This window comes from Hipposideros armiger, unplaced genomic scaffold, assembly GCF_001890085.2.
Source record: "Hipposideros armiger isolate ML-2016 unplaced genomic scaffold, ASM189008v1 scaffold_253, whole genome shotgun sequence".
NCBI classification, from domain to species: Eukaryota; Metazoa; Chordata; class Mammalia; order Chiroptera; family Hipposideridae; genus Hipposideros; species Hipposideros armiger.
The window spans coordinates 123,859-135,875 of NW_017731603.1; the positions used below are offsets into that span (position 1 = coordinate 123,859).

A 12,017-nucleotide genomic window follows, 5' to 3' on the forward strand; every position below is an offset into this window, starting at 1 on the left:
ACACATATTTATGTAAAAACTAAGAGAGCTCTATGACCAGACTCAGGAGTTTCCTTCCTCCTGGGATACTCATCTCCCAGATGCATGAAATTCTCTCCCTCACCTCCCTCACTTCCCCTCCTGCACTGTTGACACATGAACCTCAGGCATGTGCTTTGGACGTAAACCTCTTCCTCCTGAAGCTCACGCCAAAGTCTAGAACTTGGGCTGGGAGGCACTTTCCCCAGCCAGGGACATCAGGAAAGGCCCTGGTCTGGGGGACATCTTGATGTCCATAATTCATGGTATCCAGGCCACCCCAAGAACAGGCGTCTCCCATGCCTTGGGCTACATTGGTGTGGAAATTTCACAGTTGTGTCCCTTTATACAATGCGAATCATCCTAGGGTTGTCGTGAGGCCAAATGAGTTACAGTGTGGACGTCCTCAGAACAGGGCTGGGCACAGAGTAGGTGCTCTGTCCATGTCGGCTGCCAGCCAGTAATTTATAAACCTGAGAAAATGTTATGATAAACCTTGAAGGACTGCTGGAACCATTATAGACCACTGAAAACTCGGCTTCTACTTCACATTCTCTAAAAGGCCTAGAGATGCCATGTTCACACATGAAGCAAAAGGCCTAAGTTCAAAAATAAAGCCTTTTAAAAAAAGAATTTTATTAAAATACACCTAACATACAATATTATATTAGTTTCAGGGGTATATCATACATGTTCAACATTTATATACATAAAGAAGTGATCACCATGATAAATCCAGCAACCATCAGACACTGTACCACACTATCACAATATTATTGACTATATTCCCCATACTGTACATTACATCCTCATATTTTCCTCATGTGACTTACTTGTTTATACCTGGAAATTTGGACCTCTTATTTCCCTTCACCTTTCCCCCTTCTAACTTTTTCAATTAAAATTGACATTCAATATTATTTTATGTTAACTTCAGGTGTACAGCATAGTGGTTAGACATTTATATAATTTAAGAAGCGATCACCCTGACTAGTCTTGTACCCAATTGGCACTCAATGTAGTTATTACCATATTATTGACTATATTTCCTATACTTTAATTTACATCCCTGTGACTATTTCATAACTACCAGTTTGAATTTCTTAATTCCTTCATCTTTTTCACCCTGCCTCCCAACACCTCCCCATCTATCACCCTGATAAACCTAGTACCCATCTGACACCATATATAGTTATTACCATATTATTGACTATATTCCTTATGCTATACCTTATATCCCCATAACTACTTTGTAACTAACAACCAGTTTGTACTTCTTAATCCCTTCCCCTTTTTTCACCCACACCTCCAAACCCCCACCCATCTGGCTACCATCAAAATGTTTTCTGTATCTCTGAGTTTGTTTCTGTTTTGATGGTTAATTTTGTTGTTTAGATTCCACATATAAGTGAAACCACATTGCCTCTGTCTTTGCCTGAAACTCCATTCAGCATAATACCCTCCAGGTCCATCAATGCTGCTACAGATAGCAAGAACCCATTCCCTTCCTTGGCTGAGCAATAGTCCATTGTATATATGTACCACCTCCTCTTTATCCATTCCCCCATCAATGGACACCCAGGCTGCCTCCACATGTTGGCCATTGTACACAATGCTTCAATGAACACATGGATGCAAACATCCGCTCAAAGTAGCATTTTGGGTTTCTTCAGATAAATACCCTGAAGTGGGATTACTGGGTCCTTCATTGTCTCTTATTTAGCCTTTGTTTAAAAGTCCATCTTGTCTGGTATAAGTATTGCTACTCCAGCTTTTTTTTGTTTTTTGTTTTTGTTTCTATTTTCATGAAATGTCTTTTTCCATCCCTTTAGTTTCTGTCTGTGTGTGTCTTGCAATCTGAAGTTAGTCTCTTGTAGGCAGCATATGTAAGGGTTTTTTTTCTTATCCATTCAGGCACCCTATGTCTTTTGATTGGAACAATTAATCCATTTACATTGAAAGTAGTTGTTGATAGATATGTAGCTACTGCCATTTCATTATTCATAATTCTGATACATATTTTTTTCCATCTTAAAGAAGTCTCTCTAATATTCCTTGTAATACGGTTTAGTGGTGATGAACTCTAATTTTTTCTTGTCTGGGAAGCTCTTTATCTGTCCTTGGATTTTAAATTATAGCTTTTCTGGGTAGAATAGTCTTGTTTGTCATTTCTTGCTTTTCATCATGTTGAATATTTCATGCCAATCATTCCTGGCCTGCAAAGTTTCTGTTGAGAAATCAGCTGACAGTTATGGGAGTTACATTATAAGTTACTAGTTGCCTTCCTATACTGCTTTTAGGATTCTCTCTTTGTCATTAACCTTTGCCATTTTAATTATAATGCGTCTTGGTGTGGGCCTGTTTGGATTCATCTGGTTTGGAACTCTCTGTTCTTCCTGGACTTGTGTGTCTATTTCTTTCACCAGGTTAGGAAAGTTTTCAGTCATTATTTCTTCAAGTAGGTTCTCAGTCCCTTTCTTTCCCCTCCTCCTTCTGGTGCCCCTATGATGCGAATGTTAATGTTTGATGTTGTCCCAGAGGTCTCAAACTATCCTCATTTTTTGGATTCTTTCTTCTTTTTGCTGTTCCAATTAACTGTTTTCTGCTACCTTGTCTTCCAAATCACTGATTGGATCCTCTGCTTCATCTAGTCTGCTGGTGATTCTTTCTAGTGCATTCTTCATTTCAGTTATTGTATTCTTCACTTCTGACTGGTTCTTCTTTATGGTTTCTATGTTCTTTTCTAGGCTCCCTATCCCTTTGTTTAAGTTCTCACTAAGTTCCTAGAGCATCCTTATAACCATTGTTTTGAACTCTGTATCTGGTAGGTTGCTTGCCTCGATTTCATTTAGTTCTTTTTCTGGAGTTTTCTCCAGTTCTTTCATTTGAGATGCATTTCTTTGTTTCCTCATTTTGTATGCCTCCCTGTGTTTGTTTCTATATATGAAATATATCTGCTGTGTCTCCCAGTCTTGGCTGGGTCGCCTTATGCAGTAGGTGCCCTGTAGGGCCCTGGCACTGTCTCCTGGTCACCTGTTTTAGTGCTCCTGGGGTGTCTCTTGCGTAGTCTCTGTGTGCCCTTCTGTTGTAGTTGGGCTTGATTGCTATTGGCACTTCAGTGGGTGGGATTGACTCTCAGGCTGATTGGCTGAGAGTTTGGCCATGTCCACAACTTATGGGCTGCTGTGCATGGGGCTTACCCCACTTAGTAGTATATGTTGAGACCACCCTTTTTATATGCCACTTCTGAGGTTAATTGAGCGATGCTCTGCTTTGGTCTTAAGAAAACCTTTAAGTAGGTTGCTTGTGGGGCCTCTTGGGAGGGGCTGTTGTGCAGGCCCAGGCCACCCACTGCCTGTGACCAGCCAGAACCTACCTACCATGTTTCCCTGAAAATAAGCCCTAGCCAGAAAATAAGCCCTCACATGATTTTAGGTGCCAAATTATGGCACCTTAGCATACTGAATATTTTAAGCTAAAGGAGTTTGTGGAACAGTTTCCCTTCTCCCTGAAATAGGTCATAAAACCCTCATGTGAGAAGTGCGTGCCCTCCACATCCTGGAGGAATCATGCTAGGGCTTCTTCTCTAGCTAGGTCTTATTTTCAGGGAATCCTGGTAGTAGGAGCTACAAAGCGATCTACAGTTATTTGCTGCCTGTGCTAAGCCTGGAGGTGTGTGAGAGAGGCCATACCAAGGGCATCTGCTACCTGTACTGGGCCTGGGGTAACTCTGCAAAATGCCAGGATGCCCCCAGGCCTGCTGCCACCTGCAGGCTCCCTTAAGCTTCAGCCACTGATACAGCCTCGTGCGGTACACTAGTTGGGTGAGGCGGGGTCTCAAAGGGTCATAGAGTGGGAAGAGGTGTAGTCAACAGATTAATGTAGACTGGTTTGGTGCCAGTGCTGAGCCTGGAGCTACTCAGCAAAAGTGTCAGAGCACACCGAGGCCAGTTGTCGCCCACCTGGGGCCCACAGACTCTGATACATTTCCCAAAAAGAGTGTAATATGGGCAGGGCTGGCTGCTCACTGAGAAAATGCTCCAGTGTTGGAGGAGTAGGGTGGGGCTGGGATCCAGTGAATCAGCAGGGTGGATCAGATTCAGATTTGGCCTGTTGGGGTAGGCTCAACACAGGAAAGATGGCACCTGCCTGCTGGTTGCACAAAAGAAGGACCCTTCACAGGGACAATGGTGACTGTCCTCCAGCTCTTTCTCTCAGGCCACACACCTCAGTCTGCCCCCTGTATGCCTCAACACTATCCAACTCACTGTCCCTCCACCTGAGCCCAGGGTGAGTGCCTGCGAGCGAGTGAGTCTGTGCATGGGTCACTTAAGGGGATGTCTGGGCTTCTCATCATCCTTCTGTCCCACTTAGCTGGTCAGAATCCCTACTAATTTTCACAGCCAGATATTGAGGGTGCTCCTACTCCCAGCACCATTACTCTGGGCTGGAGAGCCTGGTGTGTGGCTGGGATCTCTTGTTCCTCTACGGGGGACCTCCATGGCTTAGATACCCTCCTGATTCTCAATCACCGCAGGGAGGTTTGGGGCCTGTTTTGCTTCTCTGTGCCTTCTTCCGGTCTCAACATAGCTTCTTCCTTATATTTTCAGTTATCAGACTTCTGTTCAGCTAGACTTCAATGGTTCTCCAGGTCGATTTTTCTATAATTTAGTTGTAATTTTAATGTGTTCATGCAAGGATGCAGGCACAGTGTGTATCTACTCCACCATCTTGGAGCTCCCTCATTCACTTCTAAACACTGTTATTTGAGCCATGCTTCCTCGATTGCTTTTCTGACTTCTTCTTGAGTTTTAATTATATAATTTACATACAATTTGTCTCTCGAACATATATATATATATATATATATATATATATATATATATATATATATATATATACCGTTGGCTCTTCTCAATACCCACCTCCAACCTGTGTTATTATTTTCCACATTCAATAAAACATGAATGGCAAATTATTGTAGAGCACTTACTCAATGAGGGGCACTGGTGACCACCTCTTTTAATCTTCACAGCAACCCAATGAGTAAGGTGATGATGAAATTTATTCACCAAACGGGCACTTTGGAGGAGAAAGCGGTCTCTTAATGGACGGAACGCCAGGACAGCAGCATAAACCAGGTTTGTCCTGAGCAAACTGAGATGTGTGGTCACCCTCCCCAAGAGGTGGGCATATCATTTCTCCCCAACTGCAGACAATGGGACAAGACAGGTCAAGTAGCTTGACAAAGGGCACACAGCTAGTGGCCGGCGCAGCCAGTAAGGGGCCAGGCTTTCAGGCTCGAGAGGCGCTCTCAGCACTGCTGACCTCCTCAGCGTGACCCTCTGGACCTTCACTTTATGGTTCAGATGGATCCTGTGACCTTGACCTGCACAACCGCCCTGTGTGAACTCCAGGTTGATTTCCATGCAGGCCGCACAGTTTTCAGCTCAAGGCATCTGCTCCCTGTGAAGTCTCCTTCTCCACTGTCCTTGCCTCAGTCCCTCTGGGTTGAATTCCTTATTCATTCCTGACACCACATCAAAGACCACCAACTTCTTAAGTCCTTTCCTGGCCCTAAGTCTCTGGGGATCCCCTTCCCAAGACCCCATGACTCTCCATGTGCACCTCTGTCCTGGCAACCAGGCCCAGGTCCCATGGCTCTTTCCCCGTGTTATGCTCCGGGAGGGCATGACCTGTACACTCTGTCTTTCTATGACAATAGTTGTACAGTAGGTGCTTAACTAATGATTGTGTAATTGCTTATCCGGATGGATTGTGAGTTATTACATATTTTATGATTAGATCTATTCAGAAAGAGAATTTCATTTGAAATTGAATGTCTAATGAAGGCAAGGCTCAAACCCAACATCAAACTTAAACCCAGGCCTCAGCGTGACATCCTGGTGGGAACACCATGTTCTTTATGTTCCTGGAGAGGACTTTGGAGTCACCATAGGGAGACACAGGTGAGGACAGCAGGAAGTTGGAGCCCTATCATCTGAGGACTGGGCCACCTCAGTCTTTCTGTTTCCAAGATGTAAACATTAGCTTGACCTATTCTAACCCGGATCCATCTAATGACTTGGGACAGGAAGGCGGATTTGGAAGCCGAACCAGAATCAGGAGTCACCTCCAGCTAATTCTCCTTGGCTTCTTCACCAGACCCCTGAACTTTACACGCCTTACATTTTTACAAAATCTGAGGTTAAATATTTAATCTTTAGACACATGTGACAGCTCACATGGCTTATTAGGCATCTACTCAGTTACTAAGTTCCCCTCCACTCCCTGCCCACATTTTCTAGCTAACCGTTGTCTTCAGAATGTGAAGCTCTGGCCCCAGGGCCTTTAGCAGCGGAATATGGGGAAACTGATATAAATGATTTCCCTGCTGGAACCATGATTCTCACCTGCTGCTTCTTCGTGTAGGTTCTTTCTAAAAGGAAAATCTTTTTTTTAGACTGATGTTCCAAAAAGTCACAAAAATGTGTTTTGATGTAGGGAATGAGTGGGTGTTGGGACAGAGTCCCAGAGAGCAGTTCCAGGCTCTCAGCCTCAAGTGGAAAGGTGCTGGCTCGGTTACGTAACCCGAGCTGGCCATCAGCTATAACAAGTTTGCCATTAACCACTATTGTTCTGTAGCTATAAAGCTGGTGGGCTGCTCCAGCAAGCACGGATGATGCGGCTCTTGCATTTCCTACTTCCTATGTCTCGCCCGGCCACCATCAAGACTGTGGTGCAGGAAGGCCCCTGGTTGGGGTATTGGTGGATGTTTACCTCTTGTGTCTCGCCCAGCCGCCATCAAGAATATAGTGGTAGGAACCCCCATCCATGGCTCCATTGTTCCTTTTCGGCTTCACCATATCCTGCATTCACCTGCTGGGAGCTGAGCTATTCAATTTCCTATTCTTCACTTCTGGAAAACGTTCTAGATGTTTTCCTTTGGTGACTTTCTTCCCACCACAATCTCTCTCATTCTAGAAGCCTATTAGTTGGACATCCTAGATGGATGTTTTAGCATACTTTTCTTTTCTTACATATTTGTATTCTTTATTCTTCCCACTATGCATACATCACTTTTGTTACATATAGTCTTCCAATTCCTTTATTATCTTTTCCAGCTGTCATATTTTTAATTTTTCCAGAGCTGCTTGTACTTTGAATGTTTATTAACCATGAAGAGAAGAACAGATCTTAGTAATCTGAGCTTTCTGATAACCCATGAAGGTGTCCCATGAGAGAATGAGACTGGTCCAGGGAACCTCGACCAGTCCCAAGAGTATGAGTCTATTAACAACTTTCTTGTCTCCTTATATCTTTCCATTTTAAACCCCTAAATCTGTCAGAAACTATGTTTAGCAGGTGGGAGAGAAAAAGGGAAGGAAGAAGAGAGGGGAAGGAGAAGTCTTGATTGTGACACAATGTGAAGTTTTGATTCTTATACAGGCCAAGATACACTAATTTCTAAAGGGAGACACTGAACCTCATATCATAGGAATGGAGAGCCATTGCAAGTTCCCTTCGTCTTCACTCTGACCAGGTGGTGATCATTACCAGCTCTATTCCTTTGAATATGGTAAGATAGGTTATTTGCACCATCCCACTCATGGGGAAGGGGAGTGGGGAATGCTGAACAACAGTGACCTTTTAAAGAGTAAAAAGTTTTAAATTTTTATTGACTTTTACATTTATAGTTCATACTTTTTGTGACAGGTTTAAGAAATCTGTGCCAAACATAAAGACGCTAAGATATTCTTATTTTCTTGTAGCTTTATATTTTTAGGTTTTAAATTTAGGCCTATGGTCCATCACGAATTAAATGTGATATATGGTGGGGTTGGAGATTTTTAATATATCCAGTTGTTCCAAGACAATTTGTTGAAAAATTATCCTTCCCACATTAAATCGCCTTTGCATCTTTGTGAAAAGCTAAGTGAACATATATTCGTAGTTCTATTTCTGAACTCTATGGTTCCAGGGGTCTATTTGTCTATCTTTACACCAATACCATACTATGCTGACTACTGCGGCTTTGTATTAACTTTTGAAGTTATGTAGTGTTGCCCTCCTAATTTTTTTCAAACTTGTTTTGGATATTGTAGGTCCTGTGTAGTTATAGAAATTTCCATTGAAACCAGATTTTTCATAAACTTACAAAAAAAAAGCCTATTTGGACTTTGGTTGAGATTGCATTGCATTAAATCTATTCATCAATTTGGAGGAACCTGACATCTTAAGAAGAATGTTTCTAATCCATGAATACTATGTATACCCCATTTAGGTCTTCATTAATCTCCCAGCAATGTTTTATAGCTTTTACTGTACAGGTCTCTCACATCTTTTATCAAATTTTTTCATTAGACTTCAATAATTTTGGATATTGTTATAAATTGCATTGGTTTTTATTTCAATTTCATTATGCAAGGTAAATATATAGAAATATAATTAATTTTTGTATGTTAATCTTATACCTGCAACCATGCTAAACTCACTTGTTAACCTTTGGGTAGACACTATCAGATTTACAAGTCATCTCTGAATATAGTTTTAATTCTTACTTTCCAGTGCCTTTTTTCTTTTTGCCCTAATGCAGTGGCTACAGCCTCCTATAAAAGGTTCAGAAGCAATGACAATGGACATTTTTTGCATTCGATCTGTTAATGGGACAAATGCATCCAGACATTCACCATATTTGCTGGAGAATTTTTCTTGTAGATGTACTTTTATCAAGCCAAGGAAATTCCCTTTAAATTCTAACTTGCTTAGAGCTTTTATCTTGAATTAGTCTTGAATGGTTAGATGCACTTTCCGCATCTATTAATTTAATCACATGGCTCTGTACTAATATGAATTACATTAGTTGACTTTCAAATGTTAAATCTTCTTTACATTATTGGTATAAATCCTATTTGATTAAGATGATTTGATTTCTTTTTTATATAGGATCATGTTGGATTTGATTTACTAAAACTCTGTCAAGAATTTTTGTGATGTTCACAAGGAATAATTGTAGTTTTCCTTTCTTGTAATATCTTTATTGTCTGGTTTGGGAATCAGAACAATGTTGGCCTCATAGATGGAGCAGAAAAGTATTCTTTCCTCTTCCATTTCCTGGGAGAGGTTGTGTAGAATTGGTATTATTTCTTCCTTGAATATGTGGTAACATTTACCACTAGTGATCTAGGCCTTCAGTACTATGTGAGATTTTAAACTACAAATGCAATTTCTTTCATAAAAAAAGCTATTTAGGTTTTCTATTTTTTCTTGAGTGAACTAAGATATTTTGCATCTTCCAAGGAATTTGTGCTCCTTTCATCTAAATTGTCAAATTTATTGCAATAAGTTGTTCATAATATTCTTTTTGTTCTATTAATATTTGTAGAATCTATAGCGGTGTTACCTCTCATTTTGACATTGGTCATTTCTTTCTTTTTCTCCTCATCTGTCCAGGTAGAGGTATACAAATTGTTTTTGAGCTTCTCAAAGGACCAGCCTTTGGTTGAATTAAATTTTCTCTATTATTTTTCTCTTTCCAATGCCACTGACTTCTGCTCTGCCTTTGTTATTTCCCTTCTTCTGCTTATACTTTTATTTGCTCTTCTTTTTTTCAGTTGTTTAAAGTAGAAGCTGGGGTCACTGATTTGAGATATCCTTTCTAACACAGCATCTAGTGCTATAACTTCCCCTTAAGTATTGCTTTCGTTGCATCACAAGATACACGGTCAACACACAAAAATCAACTGTATTTCCAAATACCAGCAACGAACAACTAGAAACCAAAATTAGAAAAACAATACCATTTACAATAGCTCCAAGAAAATAAATACTTCGCTCTAAATCTAACAAAACTTGTATAGGACCAGCAATGCTGAAATTACACAACGATGATGAAAGAAACCAAAGACGTAAATAAATGGACATGTCATGTTCATGGTTTAGGAGACTCACCATCATCAATATGTGAATTCTCCCCAAACTTATCTATAGATTTAATGCAATTCCAATCAAGATCCCAGCATGTTTTTGTATAGGTAAGCCGATTCTAAAATTTACAAATAAAGGCAAAACTGATAGAAAAGCCAAAATAATTTTGAAAAGAATAAAGAGGTAGGAATCACACTATCAGATTTTTAAGACTTATACAAAAAGCTACAGTAATCTTGACCATGTGGTGTTGGTAAAAGAGGAGACTCACATCAATGGAAGAGAATATCAAGTCTAGAAAAAAACCCATATTATATTAATAAGGGCTAAATGATTCTTGACAAAGATACAAAAGAAATTCAGTGGAAAAAGAACAGTCTTTCTAACAAATGGTCCTGGAACAACTGGACATCCGTCCACAAGCCCCGCCCCCAAAACAAACAAACAAACAAACAAAAACATAAACCTCATACGTTAAAAGAAGTTTCATAAATCTAAATGTAATATGTTAAACTATGAAACATTTAGAAAAAAATAGGAGAAAATCTTTGAGAACTGAGACTAGGAAAGCATTTCTTAGACATGACACCAAAAGGCACAATCCATAAAATAAAAGAAAGTCAATAAACTGAACTTCACCGAAATGAAAATTGTTACTCTATGAAAAAACGGTGAATGAAGAGACAAGTGCAGACTAGGAGAAAATATTGCAAAGCACATAACTGACAACAAATAGTATCCGTAACACATAAAGATTCTAAACTCAAGAAATCAACCCAATTTAAACATGAACAACAAAAAACGAACTAAAAAAAATTTTAAATGGCAAAAAGAAAAAAACAAAAATAAAAAGCGAAAAGATTTGAACAGACACTTCATCAAAGACACACAGATGACAATAAGCACATGAAAATATGTTCACCACCATCAGTCATCAGGAAAATGTGAGTTGAAAACCACGATGGGATTTCGCTAAACGTTTGTTAGAATGGCTAAAATACGAAATACTGACAATACCAAGTGCTGGTGAAGACGCAAAGCAACTGAACTACCTTTTTTGCTGAGTAGCAAATTTTCTCAAAGACACTATATAAATATGGTTACAAGTAGTATTTTGATAGTGTGACTTTAGGCAAAGGCACACTTGCCAGTTGACCCCACAAGTTTCTAGTCAGAGCACTTATGGAACAAATTTGAATCGTGCACCTTATTTGAATGTACCGTCAAGTTTTTCTTTGCATAGACAGAATCCTCTAGATTTCCGCCTAACCTGTGTGTTGACTATTTCCTCATTTTTTAAAGTACTCTTGAATTTAGCCTTTATTCTGTCCTAAAGCAAGAGTCAGCAAACTTTTTCTGTAAAGGGTCACAGGAAATTTTTTCCACTTGCAGGTCGTAAGGCCTCTGTTGCAACTATTTAACTCTGCCCTCAGCAGAGCCGCTGGAGACAACAGACATTTGTTTCTACCACGTGGGTTCCAGTATAGCTTTACAGAAACTGGCTGTGGCTTGATTTGACCCACCGACCTGTCCAGGGGCTGGGGCAGCAGAGGATTAAGAAGCTGGTGGCTGTCATGCATTAGAACACGGCTGGCAGCTACCAGGCAGGACCAGGGCCAGTTCCCACTGGCACTCAGCGTTTAATTAGCAACTGCCTGGTTTTGTTGGGAAAACATCTCAACTGCTTGCAAGCACTGGTCCCGAGGTAGCTTCAAGAGACAGCGCCTTTCTAAGCCTCCCCTTTCTACTTCCGCTTCAGTGGCATGTCCATGTGCTTGACTCTGTGCAGCAAGGCTGGAGCCTGGGGCGTGGAGGTGCTGGGAGACGGTCTTAAGGGGCAGAGCTGAATCAAGAGCCCAGTTTGCCTGACCTCAACCCCAGGTCTGTCCCATTGAACAAGCCCTCTTTTACAAACAGGAGCTCCCCAGAAAAATCAGGAAGTATCTTCACCTGCCCCCTCATGAGAGCAGCTGACATGTTTCTCAGGGTTGCCCAGGATGGCCTCAGGTCACCCACTGCATCAGCCTCTCTGGGGGTGGGACCCCGATGACCCTGCAGCACACCCCGAGAGA

At 40.9% G+C, this 12,017-nt stretch overlaps 1 long non-coding RNA gene across 1 annotated transcript; it reads left to right on the forward strand.

Annotated features, from left to right (window-relative positions):
- The first annotated feature begins 6,714 nt into the window (after nucleotides 1-6,714).
- LOC109390030 (uncharacterized) lies at nucleotides 6,715-10,820 on the forward strand. Its single transcript, XR_002125489.1, has 3 exons — nucleotides 6,715-6,836; nucleotides 7,468-7,597; nucleotides 8,615-10,820. It is a non-coding gene; the product is annotated as an uncharacterized LOC109390030 (long non-coding RNA).
- The last annotated feature ends 1,197 nt before the right edge of the window (nucleotides 10,821-12,017 follow it).